Source organism: Eretmochelys imbricata, chromosome 1, assembly GCF_965152235.1.
Source record: "Eretmochelys imbricata isolate rEreImb1 chromosome 1, rEreImb1.hap1, whole genome shotgun sequence".
Lineage (NCBI taxonomy): Eukaryota > Metazoa > Chordata > Testudines > Cheloniidae > Eretmochelys > Eretmochelys imbricata.
Genome location: NC_135572.1, coordinates 140,406,471 through 140,428,055, shown reverse-complemented (window position 1 = coordinate 140,428,055; position 21,585 = coordinate 140,406,471). Strand labels below are relative to the sequence as shown.

Here is a 21,585-nt window from a genome sequence, read left to right as displayed (position 1 = left end):
TGATTCTTGGTTCATTATTCAGATTTAAAAAAAAAACACCATGAAATCATTTCTTAAACAAAACAAGCACACATCTGCTAAAAAAACCACAAGAGGTCCAAAAAAAAGCCCAAAATGTCTAATTATAAATTAATAGCATCAGGTACTATACTGCTATTAGTGAATGAAAATGTAATGCCTAACTAGCCCTTAGAAGTATTTGCCAGATTTCTACTATTCATTCTTGATGCTTTTTTCAAATCAGACCCACAGAGAATGTTTTTTCTTTTGTTTTTTAAATTAAACGTCCCCCTCCACAGCCAACCTCAAAAAAACAAAGAAAAAAAACATACCCAGAACATGCCGAAAAGAAAAGACGCTTCACTTGCCATTCGTCATAATAACAAAAGTATCATATTTTACTTACTTGACTCAAGATCACTTATCCTTCACACACTTAAAATTAACCTAAAGAAATGTCTAGTGTAGCCAACTTTGTTACTCTGAATTCCTCCTGACTCACTGGTTGCATTTCCTGACTCTCAAACGTTCTTCAACTATCATATCAGCTGCTTCAATTGTTAATTCCAGGGCCATCAACTCACCATCCGGAGAGGAAGCCAGCCCAGCTCCTCCCTGGCACAACACCCTTTTTATATCCCTCATACTGTTACCCCTCTTTCTCAGCCTCCCTCATAGCACTACCCCCTCTTGAGAAAAGTCCACCTGCAGCAGAAAGCGTGAGTAGCGGGAGAAAGAGTATTCACTCATGTGTTGCTCTACTTTCTCCCAGCATTTACAGCTGGGAGATGAGGATAGAATCAAGAAAGGGCAGGAAAACCAAGGAGCTACAAAAAGGGGAAGCAATTCAAGGTAAAAAATCAGCAAGCACAGGGCAGGAAACATTGTAGGGAAGTAAGGAAAAGAAAAGGATGTGGGGGCAACACTGACAGAGTTAAAAAAAGGCTAAAAAGGGGAAACATTTTAGAGAAGAAAACAGATACAAAAAAGTTTTAAAAAATTAGTCAAGTCAGAGGACAACTTGGGCAATGAATAAATTTTAAAACACAGAATGGAATAAGACAAGGGGAAAGAACAGAGTATTTTATTAAAATACAAATTGTGTAGAAAGCCTATTTAACTCTAATTTTGAATCTAAGATTTAAGTAGTGGTTTGGCTAATTAAAAAAATATTAATAGCCTGAACTTTTTCTTGGGCATGTGTTACCTTGTGAGGATGCTAAAAGCCACCTTAAATTTTCATTCTGAAAAAGATGAGTCATGAACTACCTATTTAATTATATTTTACAGAGACACCAACAAGCGGAAATTTAGTTGTTCATTTTCAAAAAGAGTTAAAACATTCAGGTACTATCACCCTGTAAGGTTCTTTCCCAATTTTTGTGGGGTTTTTACAATTATATTCCTTTTTTTAAAAAAATGTACCTTTGCCCTGTTGCTCTGCAACAGACTCACACAAATAAGAGAAATTGAGTGCGTACAAAATTCTGTTAAATGCATAAGGTAAATATACTGAAAGAGCAGAAAATAAACAGTTTTTCCTCTAATCTCCTTTAGTTATAGCAAATGTAGTTGTTATAAGGAAAGTGGGTGAAAAAATTCCCAAAAGGAAGTGAAATGTAAATTGATGGCATCCCTTTGTAAGATACAGTTAATAAAGGAATTTAGTCTCCTTTAGAATTGGCATAGCAATTAAAATATTTTATTGTAGTTTTTATTTAAAGGGAAGGAACAAAGAATGCCTGTACAACTAGGGCTCAAGTGCATTGCATTAGTGTCATGTCACAGTCAGATGCATTTCTCAGAAGTAGTAGGGGGGAAGAGGTAAAACAAGTTCTAACTGATTTGAAGATAGATTTTATGTTTGTATTTCTAATGAGATGTTGAAGACTAGTTAGAGTTCAATTAGATTATAAAACTGATAGTAGGCTTGATAATATCTTTTGAAGAATTATTATGCACAGTACATTATTACAGAGATTAGATTTTGAAGAACTTATTTCAAGTTTGGCAGGATCCAAAATACCAGTCTCTTTTTAATTTTACATATTTGATAAGTATGCGCATTCTCCCGCCCCCCTACCTTTTCCAAATCCACTCAGGAAAACAAAAAGTCAGTAGTCCACTCATGAATAAACATACGTTAACAAATCAGCATGAGCATAGGAAAGAAATATGGTTTTGATAAAGAAATATTTCAACTCCACCTTCCAAGAGATTATTTTAGAGAGGGGGGAAGAGAGTCAGATGATGAAAGAGAAGGTTACTCACCTTGTGCAGTAACTGAGGTTCTTCAAGATGTGTATCCCTGTGGATGCTCCACTGTAGGTGTGGCAGCGTCTACATCAGCAGTGTTTGTCGGACTGCACATGCGTGCCTCCCCCTGTGAGCGGGACGTATATATAGTGCTATGCGGTCCAACTGCCCCCCAGTCCTCCTTTGCCACAGAGCTTATGTTTCAGCTTCGAAGCAGAGGGGAAGAGGGCAGGTAGTGGAACACCCATAGGGTCTCATCTCGAAGAACCTCAGTTACTGCACAAGGTGAGTAACCCGGTCTTCTTCTTCAAGTGATGTCCCCATCGGTGCTCCACTGAAAGAGACTAGAAAGTAGTGCCCCTAATAGGAAGGCTGGGGCTCTGGAGAAGCATTTACTACAAATGATAGGACAGCATGTTCTAGGAGAATGTCCACTGTTGCATCATGAGTAATAACGTAGTGATGGGAAAAAGTGTCTGTTGATGTCCACATGGCAGCTTACGAATGTCAGCAATGGGATTATTATTGAGAAAACCAATGGAGGTGGAAAGCAAACAGATAGACTGTGCTCTAATTGTAGTAGGAGGTTGTCTATTGTGTACTTCTTAGGACAAATATATACATTGCTAGATCCGCGTACAAAGGCATTGTTTACAGATGGCTGCACCCCTGGATCTTTCAGTCCTTGAAAGGAATAGACATGGTGATTTTCAGAAAGGTTAGTCCTGTCCAAATAGAAATGCTCATCTGACATCCAGGGTGTGCCGAGCTGCCTCCTGCTGGTTGCTGAAAGCATAGGCACCAACTTCTGTTGGCCCCAGTGGGTGCTCACACCCATTCCAACCCCTTCCCTAAAGTCCCCGCCCCAAATCCACCTCCTCCCTGCCCCTACTGGACTCCTTCCCCAAATTCCCGCCCCGGCCCTCCTCCGCCTCCTTCCCCGAGTGCACCGCATTTCCGCTCCTTCCCCCTCCCTCCCACAGCTTGTTACGCCATAAAACAGCTGTTTCATGGCAGCAAGCGCTGGGAGGAGAAGTGGGGACAGTGCACTCAGGGGAGGAGGCAGAGGCAAACTGGGGTGGGGGCAGGGAGCTGCCAGTGGGCGCAGAGCACCCACCAATTTTTCCCCGAAGGTGCTCCAGCCCCGAAGCACCAACGGAGTCAGCACCTATGGCTGAGGCGCTTTGGGAAGAAGCAATGAAGGTGAATCAGTTGATTGAAATAATACAACGATGGAACCTTGGGTAAAAATCTTGGAAGTGGATGTAGCGTAACTTTGTGAAAAAGTGCGTACAGGGGATAAGTCAGAAGGGCCGCAATTTCGGCAACCCTTCGGGCAGAGGTGATGGTAACAAAAAAAAAGGCCATTTTCATTGACAAAGGGAACGAAAAAGCACATTGCCATTGGTTCAAATGGAAATCTACTTAGAGAACATAGGACAAGGCTGGGTCCCAAGCTGGCGTCAGGTCTCATATGTTGGGATAAAAATTTTGGAGACCCTTTAGAAAACATATCATGAGTGTATGTGAAGATGGAATGTCCATCTATGTAGCAGGAAAAGTAGTGATTGAAGCCAAATGCACCCAAATGGAGCTGGTGGATAGTCCCAGTTGTTTAAGGTGTAACATATAGCCCAGAATAAATGGCAGTGGAGCGTGTACTGCCTCGACCTGATGGGAGGCACACCAGCACTGGAATCTAATCTAATAGTAAGTGCATCTAGTCATGTTGTGCCTGCTATTCAAAAGTATCTGTTTAACTGTGTCCAAACAGGCTATTTCTGAATCCCAGACCCTGGGAGGAGCCAGGCTTTGAGGTGGAGTATCTGTGGACTGGGATGTAGGATGCGCCCCGTGTCCCGTGAAAGGAGCTACAGCACTGGATGGAGAGAGATCAGTTGGCATTCCATCGTGGGAATGAGGTATGTATACCAGAACTGTCAGCCATGTTGGAGCTGTAAGGATGACGTGAGATCGGTCCTCCTGTATCTTGCAGTGTACTCAAAGCAAAAGGGGGAAGAGAGGGAAACAAAGAAGTGGTGCATCCCATGTGATGAGGAATGCATCTCCCAGAGATCCAAGTTGCAGTCCCAGTCTCGACCAGAATGGAGGGCAGTGGGCATTTTGTGGAGTGACAAAAGATCGTTGGTAGGGAATCCTCATCAGCTGAAAATGAGCCGAAGGATTCACATATCCAGTTACCACTTGTGGCCGTGGGAGAAACTCCTGCTCAATGAGTCCGCAGTGCTGTTCTGGTGTCCAGGAAAGCACGTGATTGAGATGGTGATGTTGTGTCGGATACACCAGTTCCAGAATTTCAGTGCCTCTGAACGTAAGGAATGGGACCTCATTCCACGCTGCCTGTTGATATAAAACATGCAGGTGATATTGTCCGTCATGATTCTGATAGTGCAACGTTCGAGTAGTGGGAGGAAATGTCAGCAGGCATTGCGAACCGCTTGTAGCTCTAGGAGTTTGACGTAGAGTGGATTCAGTTAAGGACCACCTGCCCTACACTGTAGGCACTCCCCAACAGATGCACTCCCCACTGTAGATGCACTCCCCAACCGATCAAGGAGGCATTGGTTGTGAGAATCATTGTCGGTGCTGGTCCAAGGAAAGGAACCCCGATGCAGACGTTCTTGGGCTGCATCCACTATAGTAGTGAGTCCTTAACCCTCATCAGCATGGATAAAATTTTGTGGAGGCTGTGTTTGTGAGGGACATACACTGTACGAAGCCATGCCTGAAGACATTGCATATGTAACCATGCATGCTTTACCACCAATGTGGCCTCTGCCATGTGGCCTAAAAGCTGGATACCCCTTCTGGCAGAGATCAGAGGGCAGGTTTGTACCGTGGATACAAGATCCACTATAGTCAAGATCTGTGAGGTGGAAAAAAGGCCCTGGCTTTTTTGGCGCCTAGTTGTGTGCCGATGAACTCCAGGTGTTGTACTGGCATTAAAGTAGACTTGTCCAAGTTCATGCAGAGGGGCAGGTTCATGAAAAGGTCCATTGTCACCTGGAGAGCACAAAGAGTATCTGTTTTGGATGAAGCCTTGAGGAGACAATCATTAAGTATGTAAGGATGATGATGCCTTGTTTCCTGACATAGGCAGCGACTACCGCAAGGACTTTGGAGAACACATGTGGGGCCGTTGACCGTCTGAAAGGCAGTACCTTGTACTGAGAGTGATCGGCGCCCATGGTGAACTGGAGAAACCATCTCTGGGCAGGGTACATTGTGATGTCAAAGTACGCGTCTTGGAGGTCGAGGGCTGAGACAGTCCCCCTGTTCAAGTGCTAGGACAATGGTGAAGAGGGTAACCATCTGAAGTGTTGCAGTTTGACCAACTTGTTTAGATTTCAAAAGATGCAGGATGGGATGCTGGATTTCCTCTGGATCAGAAAATAATGTAGAAAATCCCATCCCCTGTGTTGGAAAGGAACCATGGCACCCAGCTGGAGAAGATAAACTCTGTGGGGAGAAATAAATTGAGAGAGAGGTCCTTGATGAGGGACAGGGAGGGGGGTGGCAGGGCAGAATAGATCGTCAGAGAAGGATACTCCATCCCCTTCCTATCTCTAGAACCCACTTGTCCGAGGTGATTAGTTTCCGTGATGGAAAAAATAGAGCTAATCAGTCACCAAACTGGTGGAGTATTGAAGATGGTTGGAATGACTGGATGAGAGGGAGGCTTCTCAGGGCCTCGACCACACCTTCAAAATTGGCTTGGCTGGGGGTGCATGAGAGGTGGCCCCTTGAGGAGTGGGCTGTCTACATTTGACAGAAGGCCTGTGTCTTCGACACTGGGTGTCATAGTGCCATTGGGGACTGTATTGCAGTGGTCGGGATCGTGGGGGGAGATGATACTTCCCCAGATGTCTCTTCGGCACTGGCATGTAAATGCCGAGAGAACAGAGTTGTTCAGGAGTCTTTAAGAGAGTGCAGGGAATCATCCATATGCTCTGTGAACAGCTTGTGGCCCTCAAAAGGTAAGTCTTCCACAGAGGTTTATACACCCTTAGGAAACCCTGATAGGTAGCACAATTTTGGAGGAAGAGGATGTGCGGAGGGTATCAAGCAGTTTATGCTGATGCTATTTAACTTTCTCCAAAGGAATCTAGAGATCCTTTAGAATAATTCCTGAAAGTGCCTGAAGTCATCAGCAGCCGTAGAAGGTGGAGGCATGATAGCTTCATTGGGGAAAAAGAAGAGAAATGTAGTGTTGGTGGAGCTTCCTCCTCTTGTTCTTCTTCCTCAACTGGTACAGGTAGAGGTTTGGTTTCTGGCAGGCAAGAGAACAATGGAGAAAGAGGTGTAGGTCTCCGACTTCACTCCACAAGAGGTTTCCCGAATTGTGCCCTGTACATGGCCCAAGGGTCCCAATATGGCCACTACAGAGGAAGTGGAATGTGTGGTTGCATCCATGGTAGTCCATACCAGGATTGTGGTCTGGATGTGGATTGCAAATAGTGAGGATGCATAGATAGGCTCCAAGACTTTATCTCAAATATGAAGGTGCAATGGAGCCCTCCTCATCGCTTGGAAAGGGAGGGAGGTGCCACCCTTGGAGGAGTGTCATGAGTCCGAAGAGGAGGGTAGGAGTGGTGGAAGTTCGTGCCTGAGGAGAGGTGACTCAGGAGCGTCCAATACAAGAGGGTCTTTCGGGTATATGAATTCCTGTGGAGGAGGAGGAAAGAGCATCATCAGTGCCAGTATATGATTCATTGCTGAAGGAGAGATGCATTCCCCTAAGCAGCCAGCAGGTGGAGCTAGAGACTTGGTCAGTGCTGATGACTTGCTTGGTGCTGACGGCTTAATCGGTGCCGAAAAGGATGCAGGTGCCAATGGTTTTGTGGGTGCCATCGCTCCTGCAGACGGTTGGTCTTGGTCTCCTAAACCAAGGGACATTACTGGGGGCTGTCTACCAGCCCAGTTAGGGTCTTTAAACAGTTATTTCGTGCTGGAGATTCTTGGATGCGCCACGGAGCCATGTCCTGTTAGAAGATGTTGAAGCATCTGACCTCACAGGGGATGGAGTCCTGGAGGGCTGTGCCTCAGAGTGTGAGGAGGAAGCCAATTTCTTCTCATCAGAATGAGAGAGACAACTTTCTCTTGGTGGGACGCACAGAATGAGGCTCAGTGGACAAACTGACCAAACATGAAGACTGCTCAGTGGGAAGAGTCTGAGCCCAGGTCCGATGCTGGATGCAGTGATTTCTCCATGAGGAGAAGGTTTAACCACATGTTTGGTCTTTTCTGGCCCTGGAAGTCAAGTTGTGGCAGTGGGAACACTTTTGTGGTACATGTCCCTCTCCCAGACAGCGAATACACTGCGCGTGGCCATCTGTTACTGGGAAGGAGGCTCCACTGGAGATGTACTTTAAACCCAGGAGACCAGGCATAAGGGTGAGGGAAAAAGCTTCCCAGTTGGGAAGGGCAGGAAGCAGGGAAACAAAAAATGTAAACTATAAAGGTAAAGCGAAAATAAAAAAAATTGTGACTTTGTGTCTCAAAAAAAAAACCCAAAAACAAACAAACAAACCCCCCCCAAAACAGAGAGAGAGGGGGGAAAAATAGAAGAAAAATTAGAAGTACTAACTACACTAAAACTGACAGGTAAGGCACTATCTACTAAAGGAAAAGGAGAAGTAGGCTCTGCTGCTGCTTCCATCACAGACCAAAGGTGGTAGAGAAGGAAGTGGTGGTGGGGGGGGGGGGGGTCGGACCGCACAGCGCTATACATACATCCCACTCACAGCGTGAAAAGGGGGAGGTGTGCATGTGCGGTCCAACGGGCACTGCTGATAAAGATCTCTGATCCCAGGCACAGGGGGCGCAGCCGCACCTACAGTGAAGCACCCAGAGGGACATCACTTGAAGAAGCAGCTACCTTGCCAATATCCTACTACGCAAAAACTACCAAAAGGAATTAACCCACATTCTGGACCAATCATTTATAATGATTTTAAAGTATTTTTTAAGAACCAGAAAAGAATAATCCATGTGCTCTGCAGGTTACAGGCTTTTTAAAACTAAAGACCAAATTGAATTTTCTGAGGAGAAAGACCAACCCCACACCCCAAAAAAACCCACAAAACCAATGCATCTTGCTCTCAAAAGATATCCAGCACAATCCAAAATTTAAAAACATAGAATCATAGGGTTAGAAAGGACCGCAAGTGTAATCTAATCTAATCTAATCCAATCCCTGCCAAAATGCAGGATTTGTGGTCTTTAAACCACCAATAGTCAGATCTCAGTGGTTCAGGAGACAAATTAACTATCAACATTACCCAAAACAGACACAGTATTCTGAATTCATTCTTTCATTTACTATATATATATATAATTAATTCTCTCAGCAAAATGACTGACCAAGTATTCTTATTTTATCCACTACAACTGGATAACATAGTAAAAGCATCCTGATTGGTTAGTAATTAAAATCACACAGTGTTTTAATATCACATGCTGCAAAGAGCCACAGGAGACCCATTAAAGCCCCACTTGCAGTTTGCGAGCCTCAGTCTGAGTATCATGGATCTAAATCAGGGGTTCTGAAACTTCATTGCACTGCAACTCCCTTCTGACAACAAAAATTACTACACAACCCCCGGAGGTGGGACCCAAACCTGAGCTCACCCAAGTCCCACCACCCGGGGGAGTGGGAACAAAGCCCAGGCCCCACTGCCCCAGGCAGAGGAAGGCCAAAGCCGAAGCCCCAGGGCTTCTGCCCCAGGCAGCAGGGCCTGTAACCTGAGCCCCACCACCCAGGGGTGAAGCCCTCCAGCTCGGGCTTTGGCCCTGGGTGGTGGGGCTCGGGCTTCAACTTTGGCCCCAGGCCCCAGCAAGTCTAACGCCAACCCTGGCAACCCCACTAAAATGGAGTCGCAACCCACAGTTTGAGAACCACGAATCTAAATCATCCAAGACAGATGTCTTCCCTGGCCTCTTTTTGAAATCCTCCAGTGAAGGAAGGAGCTTCCACAACTTCGTTACGCAGTTCGTTCTATTGTCCTATTGTTCTTACAGTTTGGAAGTTTTTTCCTGAGATTTAATCTAAATCTTGTATGTAGTAGTTTGAATCTACTGTCTCTTGTCCTGCCTCTGTGGCAAGAAAAAACAATTTTTCCTCCATCTTTTTTAAGGCAACCTTTCAAGTATTTGAAAACAGCTATCATGTCCCTCCTTAATCTCCTTTTTTTCAAACTAAATCTACCCAGTTTCTTCAGCCTTTGCTCATATGGCTTGCATTCTATCCCTTTGATCATCTTTGTCGCTCGCATCCTTTCCATTTTCTCTAAATCCTTTCTATACAGCAAAATTGGTCACAGTACTCCAGCTGAGGCCGGACCAGCACCAAGTAGAGTGATACTATCACCTCCCATGACTTGCATGCTATGCCTCGGTTAACGCAACCCAAAACTGCATTAGCCTTTTTTGCAACAGCATTGCATTGTTGACTCATATATGTAACAATGTTACCTCAACATTAAGTCAATATGCAGGAAAGTTTTATTCAAGCCAGTTAGCCCCTAACTTTACAGTTTTAAGACACACCATTAAACACACCTGAATATAATAAACTGAAAGATCAAAAGGAAAAATAATTTTAAGTTTCTTATTTGCTACGTTTGATAGCACTTATTATGCTTTAGCTCGGTCATTATAGATACTACAGTGATAGTGACCCTAAGCCCTACACACGTATTTAAAAATAGAAATGACAGCATCTCTCTCTTTCTTCCCAGCCTATAATCGCTTGATATTTTTGTATGGGTGGACGAGAGCACGTGGGTCAGAAATTCATTGAGAGAAAGCCAAGTCATAGGGTTGAGTTTTGCGAGTAGTTCTGAATGCAGTCATTATGTCTTGCAGGAGTCCAGTAACTCACATCCAGCGCCTGTAAAAACTGTCACAGTAGTCATGAGTAAGGCTAACATTTAGTCATGGGTATTTTTAGTAAAAGTCATGGACAGGTCACAGGCAATAAACAAAAATTCAGAGCCCCATGTCGTGTCCATGACTGGTACTATATACCCATGACTACATCTTGGGTGTTTTGGGGGGCTCCGGGGTGCCCACTGGTGTTTCGGGGGCAGCGGCCCAGGACAACCACTGTTGCTGGGGGGTGGGGGGGCAGCGGCAGGGCTGGCCCTGGACTGTCACTGTTGCTATGCAGGGGGAGTGATAGGGCTGGCCCCGGGGCATCACTGTTGCTGCAGAGGTTGGGGGGGGGGGGGGAGTGGGGTCATGTGCACCAGCAGGCTACAGAAGTCACGTAATCCATGACTTCTGTGACAGACTCGCAGCCTTAGTCATGAGCCTCTCTTTTTTTGGGGGATGGGGTGGGGAGGGAGAGATTGCTGGTTCCACTGAAATATAGCAGTCTTGGAGGTCATGGAGGAAGAGACAAATCTGTTGGATAACCAAGGCCAGTCCCAGAGAAGACAATTAATATCAGACCAGAACTTGAAGCGGACTCTGCAATCAATGAAGATTCAATGCAGAGAGCAGAGCACTGGAGTAATTTGCTCATGACCATCTGCATTGCTCAGATGGTATAAAATGCAGCAATTTATCTAAGTGAAACCTTTTCAGGTTGTTGAACTTTATTCCTACATAAAAGTTGTAATGACCAAGTATGGAAGTCAAACTCTTATAGAGTCGCTACCCGTCCGGGTCTTACCCAGACAGTCCGGTTTTTGGCTTCTGTGTTCGGGTGCCATTTAGGGCTGCCAGGTGCCCGGACATTCCGGTCGAAAACCGGGCACCCGGCAACCCTAAAAGGCACCCAAACCAAAAAGTCCAGTTACCACAAGGTGGGGAGAGAGGCCAGGTCATTAACCCATGCCAGACCCTGCTCAGATAGGACCGCCTCCTACACGTAGGTAGGCTCCTTGAGACGATCCTGCAAGTGACAGGGGGATGGAGGGAGGGAAAGGAACGAGCAATGGGGACAGGACCTTGGGGAAAGAGATGGAGCAGAGGCGGGGCCTCCAGGGTCCCATTACAAGCAACTAGAAAGGTGGCAACCCTAATATGGATTATTGTGTCCAGGACCGTACCCAACAGGATATAGCACAATGCCTCAGTGAAGCAAAAACCAAGATGAAGAATAACTGGATAAAGATTGGTCCAGGCAAGACAAAAGGTGAAATTATCCAGTAAGCAGAAGTATTGTAAGGTATCAGCCTGCAAGGAGAAACACAAAGGCATCTGCCCCAGGGTCAAAGTTGTACACACAAAATCCTGCGCCACTCTCCATTGCTCCTAGATGTGCCAGTGAATTAATATTCGTGAAGTATAAAAATCGGTACAAAATTGAAAGCACATGGTAGCTGTGAGATTTATGCATTCAGGTATTTATTCTCAGCCACTTTTAGTAAATAAAAATTAAAGGTTTTACTGAAATCATCGTAAATTTTTTACGAGTGAAATATGCTGAGAAATTCTTAGTTATACACACTAAATACAAGTAAATGCCTATTCAAGTAGTGATATTTGTATCTAAAATGTGTTGAATATTCAAGACAGAACACTTACCATTTATAGCTCATAGATATTATGGTGATAACTGTTCCACCTAACACCTAAATGTACTTACATTTAGCCTGGCAACAGCCCTGTTGGGTGCTACAGGTTAAGAACTGAACCAAAATTTCAAGGAGGGGAAACTGAAATTAAGGGTAAAATCCCCAATAAAGTCAGAATGTCATTTTGTGTGATTTATCCACAGCCACAGAGAGCATCAATGGCAGGGCTGCAGTTAGAACCCAAGACTTCAAGCTTAAAGCACTAGACCTTCTCCAGAAGAGAAGACATTCTACCATCTGTTAACAAAGATCTTACTGAAAAATGATGGTTCTGCAGTTTACAGAATACATTTCTACCATGAAACTTGAGCTACAGGGCAAATGAAAAACATGAGCTGATCTTTAAACCTGGGGAACCTCAGAAATTCTAAATGGAGCATGCCATATGATTGGTATTCAGGGATTTACAAAGAATAATTGACTCTAAATGATCTAGTTGTGCATTAGGAAACACATTATTACAATGCCTAGTTATCACTGTAACCCTCATCCTCCTCCCTCCCCCCTTCCTTTCCATTGTTTGTTACATACATTTCTTGGAGTTTGTCTTTAATTAGATTTTAAGCCCTTTGGCACAATGTGACAGGGTCTGCTCTATTCACCACTCAATGGCACCTATTTGTGGCTCATCTAGGGAATTAGCTCTGCAATCTGGTTGGATGCTCCTTCCTGCAGTTACTCTATCTATCATTCCACTTTCTCACTTTGCAGCCTCATGCTCCTGGAGCTGCTGCGCTTTCCTCTTCATAGCTTAGCCCTCAAGCCAACTCACATCAAAGTTCCCGCCCCCCTTCTGAGGTATCGCAAGCCCTTTGGGGCAAACTGTCCCAGGCAGTCCACTCCCCACTGCCCAATCTGTGCCACTCCCCCAGTGGCTGGTAGGGGAACCGAGGCCCACCCTCTATACTGGGCTCCAGTCCAGGGACCCTCAACCCAACAGCTTTTACTCTCCCAGCCCTTACTGCTCCTTCCCTGTACTACTCCCCTGTCATAAATATAAAGGAAAGGGTAACCACCTTTCTGTATACAGTGCTATAAAATCCCTCCTGGCCAGAGGCAAAACCCTTTTTACCTGTAAAGGGTTAAGAAGCTCAGGTAACCTGGCTGGCTCCTGACCCAAAATGACCAATGAGGGGACAAAATACTTTGAAATCTGGAGTGGGGGGAAAAGGCTTGTCTTCTGTCTGTGCAGGGCCAGCTCTAGGATTTTTGCTGCCCCAAGCAAAACAATTTTTTGTGCCCCCTGCCCCCCCCACTCCGCCCTTTCCCCAAATCCCCAGCCCCACCTCCTCCCCCAGCATGCCGCATTTCCCACCCCCATTGCTTCCTGGGGCTCCCCCCCCACAACCGCCCACCCTAGCTCAGCTCCACTCTGCTTCTCCCCCCCCCCCCCCCGGCGAGCAGGCGGAGCGGAGGTGAGCAAGGTTGGGGGGAGTGCAGAAAGTAACGGGGCGGGGGTAGAAGAACTGCTCCCTGCCCCAGATTGCCTCCGCTCCACCACTGCCGCCTCCCCCGAGCGCACCGCCACTCGGCTTCTCCCCCCTCCCTCCCAGGCTTGCCGCGAGCGCACAGCAAGCCTGGGAGGGAAGGGAGAGAAGCGGAGCAGCGGCGCACTCAGGGGAGCAGGCGGACGCAAGCTGGAGCGGCGGGGGCATATTTCTAGGGATGGCATGGCTGGCACCGGTATGGCTGGCACCAGAATGCCGCCCCTAGACACGTGCCACCCCAAGCACCTGCTTGTTTTGCTGGTGCCTAGAGCTGGCCCTGTGTCTGTGTGATACCTTTGCTGGGAACAGATCAAGGATGCAAGCCCTCTAGCTCCTGTAAAGTTGGAAAGTAATCTAGCTAGAAAATGCATTAGGTTTTCTTTGTTTTGGCTTGTGAAATTCGCTGTGCTGGAGGAAATGTGTATTCCCATTTTTTTGTCTTTTTGTAACTTAAGGTTTTGCCGAGAGGGATTCTCTATGTTTTGAATCAGACTGCTTGTAAGATTCCATTCTGATCTTACAGAGTTATTCTCTTATCTTTTTTTTTTTGTTCTTCTAATAAAGTTCTGTTTTTTAAGAATCTGACTGGGTTTTTTAAAAATCCAAGGCTGGTTTGTGCTCATCTTGTTTATTCTCAAGCCTCCCCAGGAAAGGTGGTGTAACAGCTTGGGGGGATATTTTGGGGAAATAGGAACTCCAAGTGGTCCTTTCCCTGATTCTTTGTTAACTCACTTGGTGGTGGCAGTGTTTACCTAATCCAAGGGCAAAAACTTTGTGCTTTGGGGAAGTTTTAACCTAAGCTGGTAACAATAAGCATAGGGGGTCTTTCATGCGGGTCCCCACATCTGTACCCTAGAGGTCAGAGTGGGGAAGGAACCCTGACAATTTTCCTGCTCTTCACCCTTGCATCAGGGACTTTGACTGTAGGTTTCTTCCCCCAGCCTGCCAAACTTCCTCTATTTATAGATCCTGCACAGTGCCCGGCTCCTACCCCAGCTGGATTTCACCTGCAATTAGGCCCTAGCACTTCCTAGGTTTCCTACAGGTGCAGCTTAAGGTTAATTGGCCTCATTTACCCCTTCAGGCCTTGTGTGGGGTGGGCAGGAACATTCCTTTGCTCTGCACTAGAGATCTCTGGGTGCTACTGCAGTGTAAAGTGTCATGTTTGCGATCAGCTTGCTGTGCCAGTGACACTGCATTGTTTGAAGTGCTGTAGGGGAAACCTGAATTTGAAGTAAAGTAAAAACTCACTCTGGTTCAGGAAAAAAAAAAAAAAGCATTAGGCAAGTGATTTGCTTTATCTGCAGGGGTGGGACTGTAGTAATAAAAAAGTTTTGGCTAACCCATGGACTGACAAATGCCAGCCTCTGAAATGACTAAAACCAAAGAAATATAGCTTTGCAAGGAATTGTGACAGAGGATTTAACGTCTGTCAGTTCATTTACTTATTTTTTATTACTTTCTCTTACCCTAACTTAAGAAGGATTACATCTTAGGTATCTGCATGTCCATCAGAGATGGAAACTGAGGCCTTGTCTACACCAGAGAGGGTTTGTTGGTATAGCTATACCAGCAAAGCCTCCAAGTGTACATGCAAATTAGAGCAAGAGAGCTTATAAAACAGTTCTCTGAACGAAAGAAGGTATACTGGCAAAAGCACTCTTTTGCCAGTGTAACTGTATTACACTAGGGCTTTTCCAGGTATAAAAAAGTGTTGTTAAAGAAGAACCTAACACCCTTCTATGTGACATTACTATACCATCCAGAATGTCTATCGTAGACCAGACCTGGTTCTATCCAGCTAGAGGGCATGAGCTAGCTCTTATAGAAATGAACAATGAGAGATCAGATTTAAAAAATGGAAGTTTCCTGGGTTTTTGACATACCAGCCCGGAAGACAAGGCAGCTGTGGAAAACTTCCAGATGGATTTAGGAGACAGATACATGGTGTTCCTCCCAAATATTACTGCTAATTAAATACTATTATGTATAAGCATTAATGAAACCATGGACTCTCATACCTGAGATGCACATGACAAGAAAGGCATTGCTAGATACGCAAGTTACAGAGAAGAGAGACTCGAAAAACAGGTCCTGGGAAAAGGGAGTTAGCATCTAAACAGCAAGAAATGCTGACAGACTTATTACAAAACGAGAAATAAAGGAAAGGATGGCATTTAGGAATGTAAGCTATTCACTTATTTTTATCCCTCTGTAATTAGCCAACTCAATGAGGCATTCTCAGTCTAAGAGAAATAAGGCCCCACACCAGGGGCAATTGAACAGGGGAGCAGGTAAGGGCAAGTGACAGAAGAAAGGGGGCAAAGAGGAGCAAACGGAGGCAGGATCTTGGTGGGGGAAGGGGCGGCGCGAGGGCAGGGGCTCGGGAGGAGGCAGGTTGTGTGGGGAGGGACCATGGTTCAGGCACCTGTGGGCCCCGCCACTTTCAGGGCACTTCCACTGCTCCTGCCCCACACTCAAAATTGGCATTTTTCTGCTTGTCTATCAATCCAGGGAAAGTTCTGGGCATCAATGGGTAGAATCCTATGGAAAAGTGGAGGGATGATATTGAACATACAGAGCCCCTAGCATCTCATTAACAGATTCTGCTGTCTATAGAGCAAAGAACTGGTTGGTGGCACCAATTAACACCTTCCATATACCACCACCATCCCATATCAGTTCTGCCCATCAGCCCAATGGGTATTAAAACATTGACCCTGAGTGACTTATCTCCCACACAGAATGAAAAGAAATAATTGATTACAAAGTGTGGGAGTAAGGGTGAAATGGAGGGCTACAAGGAGCCCCTAGCATAAAGGATGGAGGAAGAGAGATCAATACACAGAGCCCCTGGAAAGAGGGAGGAGGTGGAAGAGTTGCAGTGAATCCCTGAAATATAGGGGCTTGGGAAGGTAGCACACGGAGTGGGGGGGGGAGGGGAGAGAGATGGGGAGTGCTACAGAAGCTATAAAGTATGTAACCATCTAGTGCAGTTTATGAAAAGTATAAATGCAGATAACTAATTTAATTCACTTTTCCCTTTGCTCACTACATCTTGTTACTGTTGCACAAGTAATTTCCCCAGAGAATAAAAGAGAACACCATAACTTCTAAGGAGATGTGCTGATGGCTAAAGAGTTTATAGAATTTATACTCCCAATCCATTTCAGTCAAGGGATACGAACAGAGTAGTTACCACGGAAGGAGCTGTTTGGCCATTAGGCTGCAGCAAATGACCAGGGGAGAAGCCAGAAGATGAAGAAAACAATAGTTTTGCAGTGTTCATCACATGAGTGGAGGAAAGAATTGATTAGAGATTATTTTACAAGCTTTACTTACATGAAGTGGTGGGGTTCTCTTTGGAAATTCCATCATTAATGGCTATTGCACTTCAAGTACCCATTTACAACAAGAACCAACTACCACCCTCTTTCTCCTAGTCAAACTAGGCAACAGGTTCTACAAAATGGGATGTAAAAAATGGTGACTACAGTATGGTTTGGACAGATGAATGTCACAAAAGCTTAATATGTATCCCACAAAATTACCCTATAAAACGTCACTATAAATTAGATTGGGACTGGCTCTGTTCGCAAATAAACATATTAAAAGGCTGCATAATTATGCCCAGGAGACAAGAAACTGAAAAAGGAGGTCCCTCAGAAAAAGTATTGTTTAATAGATTACATTTTAAGCTAAACAGAGAATATTTTTTTAAAAAGTCAAAATCTTAAAGACACCAAGGAAGTTAAATCTGTGAGTGGCAAAAATTCACATACACAGCTTCATCTAATCTATGCAAGACAGTAATTATACAGTGTTAGAGTCTACCCATTATGCATAACAAAATGCAAAACCAAAAAAAGGAAAAAAGGATATGCCACCAACTAGGAAAACAACAGATTTATGCATGAGATTGTTATTGTTTCTCAGTGACACAGTATGGCTAAAAATACTATTTCTTTCTTGTTCCTAACATAGATCACTAACAGGGTCTAATATCTAGTTTCCTCGGTTATTCTTGCACAACTATTAGAATTCTACTCACTCAGTAAAGCCATAAGAAGATAGTGAAGAATTCTCATTAGGTTTGCTGGATTGTACTTGAGAATTTCTTCTTTCCTAATAATACAACCATCTTTCCTGTCAAGATAAGATACCCATTGATTTAAGAATGATTTAGGACTTTTAGCTACTGCTAGAAACTTCTTGTCTGCTGCTTTGGTTTTTATTATTATAAAAAGATGCCAATTGAGCCTTTCTAAATCACTTTGGTAAGTGTTGTTCACTAACCTGACCTGGACGTAAGGAAGGCAAGAGTAGTCCTTTGGTCAGGATAACCTAGGGTCTGGTGAAGCTGTGCTATGAGAGGAACAAGAACAGCCAAGCATGAGGAGAAGGGTTTAGATTGGAGTCCGTTTTAAGCTTTCATATATATATTATATACATAAAATTCTACTCAGACCTCATATAAAATCCATATATACAATCTTTGCTCAGATTTTTAACAGCTTTCAAGGTGAGAATCACTGTAGCTATTTTTCCTCTTACGAAGAGTGGCTTTTCCTTTTGAATATAAAAATACACATTGAAAGCAAGCCCTAAGATAGTAGGGTTTTTTTTTAAAATTAAAAACTGTTTTTATATGCAGTTTGTTGAATTAGAAAAAAATCTTAAATCTCTTATTTATTAAGCCAAAAGCTTCACTGAGATATTCTTCAAGACCCAGGATGTTAAATATATTCCATTTTCTCTATTTGCATCTATTTCTTCAACTATTCAGAATGCTAGTGAGTTTAGAAAAAACCCACCTGTCTGCTCATAGGATGAGTTTGGTTTTTTTTTTTTTGGGGGGGGGGGGGTGGGAGGCAAAATATATGCATGACAAGTTACATGATAGTATGAAATACTGTACTGGTAGCTGAAGTATTTTTCCACTGCAGGCTGTCAGACTGCAATAATTCTATTAGTACTTTTAAGGCTTGAAACATCTTCTGTTGAATGCTGTGAGTCACAGTTTTAATGACAGTGTTTGATGTTCTGTAGCTATGCAGCTTATGCAAGAGAATACTATTTGCATTAAATACCCAGATTTAGAAGCCACCTTTTCTTAGTCATTGCTCATAGTGAACAGCAGCTAGTAGTAAAAAAGAACAGGTATATATTCCCTGCATGCATTCTATCATTGCTTTATAAGAATTCTAGTTTGCTACCTATTAGATGGAATGCACAGAAGACTTTTTGTTGTTGTTGCTGTTGGTTTATGCATGCATTAAACTTAAAATCTCTATTTCTGCAAACAGGAAAATATGACAATTAACTTTTAGTAAAAGTTTACAGTATGCTTTAATTACATAGGCAATGTTTTAGAAGTTTTAAATGGACAATGTTCTTCCCCCTCCCTTCCTCTACTCACAAAAGAGGCACTGAAGTATTTTAAAATGAGAAACATAGCCCCCAGAAGTAAGGGAAGTGAAAGTCTGACAAGCCCAGTTTATAGACTGGAACCACCACAAAAACAAAACAAAAACAAAACACCAAGGATAATGAGTTTGTGGTATCAGATACAAATACTTTGTACCATCTCTCCCCTCTTATTGCCAGTTCTATTCTCCTAAGGAAAGGAATTGAAATAATCAAGATTCCTGCTCTTAGCATGAGAAATTTATCATCTTCAGTCTCCTGCAGGCTCATAAGAGCCAAAGATGGTGCAACAGAGACACTAACCCAGACAATCAAGTAACAATTGAAGGCGGCTTTAGCCTATGTTTTGCACGTGTAAAGGGATTGGGGGGGGGGGGGGAATTGTGCTATCAATGAAATACTTTAAATTCAATTGTTCTTAAAAGGGGTGGGAGAAGTCTCATTTTGTGCTTTTCAGTTCTGACAGTGCCCCATTATTTATGTACTGTTCTTTGTCTTTTTCCTCAAAGGTAATTACAGCCAGGGAGTTTGGCAGGGAATTGCTCAGGGCTGCCTCTACCAAACCAGTAAATGAAACTCTTGTACGGATGCCATTGTGCTAATAATTTGGTTTCACTAAACTCAATTTGAAGAACTGGGGATTTGACCCTTCATCCTACATTTATTTAACAGGGTGTCTGAACTGGTTCTTGCATAAACTAATGACAAATAGGATTAAGAAAAATATATGAAAAGGTCAAAATTCCAACTTCCTATCTAGAATTTAGACTGTAATCAGTCCTCCTCTGCATTACCCTGTAAGGGATGAATATTAGCAAGTGATATTCCTATTTCCACCCTGCTCCAGAACAGTCATCACATGATGTAGATGTTGAAATTTACCACCTACGTTTCAATCATAAAACAGGCTCCAACCCAAAACCTCCCCACACTTGACTGTTCTTATTCCTCTCATAGGCCTGCTTAACCAGATTCTACGTTATCCTGACCAAAGGACTACTCCTGCCTTCCTTATATCCAAGTCAGGTTAATGAGCAATGCCTACCAAAGTGAGTTAGGAGGGCTCAATTGGCATCTTCCTACAGGATTTCAACACCTGCTCAGAAATCACCAACAGAAGAATGAATCATCCTGTTTCAATGAAGAGACAAAAGTCCATGTACCCTCATTTTAAGAAAAAACAGTGAAAAATCTGCGGATTGAGAGAATAGCATTGACATCCTCTTTGCGAGAGCCTCAGGTCACAGCAATCTTGTAAAATCTAATACAAGGGCCTGGATTAGAGTTCACACAAGAATCACATCTTTGCAAGATTCTACATAAGGAGCCTATTTGATTAGAAGGAAGCTGCACTTGCAACAGAGAGTAAGACATACATGTTCATAGCACTATATACTGCCCGGCTGTTCTGCAGATAGAACTTTTGCCAAACATTGTTGTACTCAGAGTGTCTGTCTCCAACTAGAAGATGACAGTCTCCAGTAGACTGGTGTAATCTCAAGACAGATGAAACAGTGTGACATTAGGTTGTTATTCCTCAAGAGAATAAACTTTCATTTTAAAAATATGTAATTCTCTTTGATAGGAATGACGACACATTTTTCACTTGACTATCTAAAGAGAGCTTTCCCTCCTTTTGATCACATAAAAATAATCCTCTTTTTTGTTCACATAAAAGCAGGCTTCTACCTTTCCTTCCCCTGCAAAAAGAGGATGTCCTCAAAGTACAAACATCTCTCCTAATGCAAGAGTTTTAAATAAGTTCAATTAACTTGAAAAATATATTAGTCCAACTTGTAGTGGTTAATAGAAAATTTCCCCTGGTGAGTTTATTACTTAGCTTAATTTTTGCAAAATTTTACTTCATTTTCCAAAAAATGATGCAGTACTGTCTTTATAGGTCTGCAGGCAGGCAGTTCTAGTGACTCAGATGCTGCTGTATATTTGGTAAATAGCAGCACAGTGAAACGGATTTTTGTCAGTTTCACTGCTGCTATTCAGAACAAGATTTCATCAGAAAATACCAATTTGAAACCAAAATGTTTCACAGAAGCCTATTAAGTTCAAACAAACTTATGTTGAATCACAGGCAGAGTTCCATCAGAAACCTACCTGTTTTTTTGACAGCTTGCTTAGAAGGCTGCTGGGGCCTATGGTATCCTGGGTTCATGGCATGGATTAGAGCTTCCAGACCACAGTCAGCTGGCTCCCCACTGCCAAATGGTGTGTCTAGGCATCGGGGCGGGGCGGGGGGGGGAGGAGGAGAGAACAAAAACAAAAAGACACCACTTTTACTCAAGGGTAGGCAGTGACAAAAAAGTGACAAGAATGTCAAGTTCACTCAGCAGCTGCCAGGCTCTTCAGAGATTTTTTTGTTTCAAAAACACCATATATTCCCACAATGAAAGTTTTCCAGAATTTACAGTTCAAGGGAAATTTTGAAATATTTCATTTTGGTCTAAATCAGAACAAAACCAAATTTTGAAATTTCCCACAAATAGGAAATTCTGAGTTCTGGGCAGCCGTATTCAGAACACTGCTGGCAGCGGCAAAAGTGGCTAGAATCAGGATATGAGCAACAGCATAGCTATCCACAGGCGGGTGTAAGAAGAAAAACCCTGACCAAAAACGTGTACAATATGATAAAACTACATCATCATCTTCAATGGATGGGAAAATTCTACTAAGAGCTGGAAGATGACAAACACAATTTGTTGAAAGAAAATGTTAACAAAAGATTATAATTTTCTCCCATAGGGTACATTAAAACAAACATTTCACCTACAGTTCTCATGTTTCTGTGAAATACA

At 43.5% G+C, this 21,585-nt stretch overlaps 1 protein-coding gene across 1 annotated transcript in view; it reads right to left on the bottom strand.

Moving 5' to 3' along the window:
* Window positions 1-20,929, bottom strand: part of CDKL5 (cyclin dependent kinase like 5) — a 150,637-nt gene extending 129,708 nt beyond the window's left edge. Inside the window, exons 1-2 of the mRNA XM_077816462.1 lie at window positions 20,888-20,929; window positions 17,645-17,713 (exon numbers count right to left, since the gene is read on the bottom strand). The gene's annotated coding sequence lies outside the window, so the exon portion shown is untranslated. The remainder of the gene's footprint in view (window positions 1-17,644; window positions 17,714-20,887) is intronic.
* Between the last annotated feature and the right edge of the window lie 656 nt (window positions 20,930-21,585).